The sequence below is a fragment of the Mytilus californianus genome, unplaced genomic scaffold, assembly GCF_021869535.1.
Source record: "Mytilus californianus isolate M0D057914Y unplaced genomic scaffold, xbMytCali1.0.p SCAF_4, whole genome shotgun sequence".
Taxonomy (NCBI): Eukaryota; Metazoa; Mollusca; class Bivalvia; order Mytilida; family Mytilidae; genus Mytilus; species Mytilus californianus.
Window position 1 is genome coordinate 57,534,038 of NW_026262690.1, and position 2,208 is coordinate 57,536,245.

Consider the following 2,208-nt stretch of genomic DNA (forward strand, 5'->3'; position numbering starts at 1 on the left):
AGTTGGAAAGCCAAATAAAAGACGAAGCTGAGTAGCAATAAAACAGTTAATTTCGAAAAACTGTACCAAAATGGCATAGGAAATCTATGTCTGTTGGTAAAAAAACCTGGTGGTTCGAATTATCATTTTATTACATTTTATAAAATAAAAGTTAAGTTAGATAGTTTTACTAATTTGGAAAGAATACCTTTGATTTCTCTTGTCTTGTACATTGTCTGGAATAAACGTCACCACAATTCATTAGAGTTGTAAAATTATGTTTTCAATTTATGGATTGAAGCTCATGGTACTTTGGCCATTTGGAATAAACATTTCATAATTTTTTGACAATGTTAGTCACAAATAATAAAGTAGATAGTCGGATTGATGTGATGTTCTGGGGAGCATGCAGTTTCTACTGTGATTCCGCAAATCCCGTGTTTATGTTGACTCACTTAAATTTTATTTCGTGTATTGTATATTTAACATGAACTATTAGGCATGTGAATCAAATACTTATTGTGTGAGTATTTAAAGTGTTTTTGTCAAGGCAAAGAGGGCGTTGTCAACTTTTGTTTAGAATAATTGCACTTTTTAGTATGTTTGCACAGAGCTTTTCAGCATGCCAGTATGTCAAATTGATATTTATCATGTCTAACAGCAGACCTAGTAGCTGAAACCTTTTATATCACACGTTAACAGAATCAGGTTAATAAGATATGTCATTTTGTCTGCTGTCTGCTGTCTGAAGACTAGAAATACAAAATATTGTAGAAGTGGTCATGGAACACATATCATTTTTATAATATCTTATATACCAAAAACAAACCTTGATAGATAGCTGATGTAACTTTTTTGTTGTTGTCAGAATTGAATTGAAGTTGTAAACAATGTATAAATAACATTTTCAATTTTGTAATTTGAAATTTAATCTACCTTGATAGTTGAAACCGATTTATAAGAGGTGTAGAAAGATTTTTTTTCTATATAGTATGTCAGCGACAGGACAGACATAAATTCCAGTAGCAATGCTGTCTATCCAAGGATATTTATAAAACTGTACGACTTTTAAAATCTGTATTAACCGAACTCCAAGGTAAAATTAAAAAAATGTGAAACCTGAAAAAAGCAAATGCTCGACTATATCAACCAACAGAACGAATGGAAAACAACCGTCATATTCCTGACTTAGTACTGGCATTTTCCCAAATAAACTACATGTATATATAAAACAAAGAGAACGAATAAAAAACCCAAATTGGTAAAAAAAATGATCAGTTCAAAATCTATAACTGATCACTTTTTTAAAAATGATCACTTTTTACCAATTGATCAGTTAAAAATCTATAAATTCTAAATTGAAACCGGAATTACAAGTATCATTATGATCATATAGAGGTTGCATATTTCACAATTTTCCGCCAACCTAGTGCTCGGTAATTGTCCGGTATGACCTGAATTTTAGAACAGCGTCAAAGGCCGAATTTAATTTATATGCTAACGTAGATGTCTTTCATGAAGTTTCCTGTGGATAAACGGTTGATTATTAACTTTGAATTGTTCATTAACATTCATATGACTTTTGCAGGGGGAAGCACTGAACTACTGGCAGCAGTCCTTTTGCGCCAATTGTTAATTTTGAGATGTATCCTTGCGCTAAAAAAATATCTAAAGGTATCAATTGCGCCAATATAGGAATTCATTTGCACCAATTTACCTGTACACATATTTATCATACATTTTAAATAATCATAAATAAAGACGTTATTTTCATTTAATGTCTACGAAAGTTAACAACCCTCAAGAGAATAAAAATTTTAATAAAGCAACATTACTATCTGGAAGCCTGCATCAGGTATGATTAGACAGACCATTTGAAAACCAAATCCATAAAATGTTGTGGAGCATCAGAGCCAAAATTGGCCGAAAATAACTTTGCCAGCCCTAGTTGCTTCTCTTAGTTTAAGTTCAGTTACAAAGGCAATGTACAATGAAATTAACACAATTTATTGCTTTAAACTGTAACAGAATCAAGTTTTTCATATAACACAAACAATTTTAATAGAGCAACATTACTATCTGGAAGCCTGCATCAGGTATGATTAGACAGACCGTTTGAAAACCAAACCCATAAAATGTTGTGGAGCATCAGAGCCAAAATTGGCCGAAAATAACTTTTCCAGCCCTATAGTTGCTTCCCTTAGTTTAAGATCAGTAACAAAGGCAATA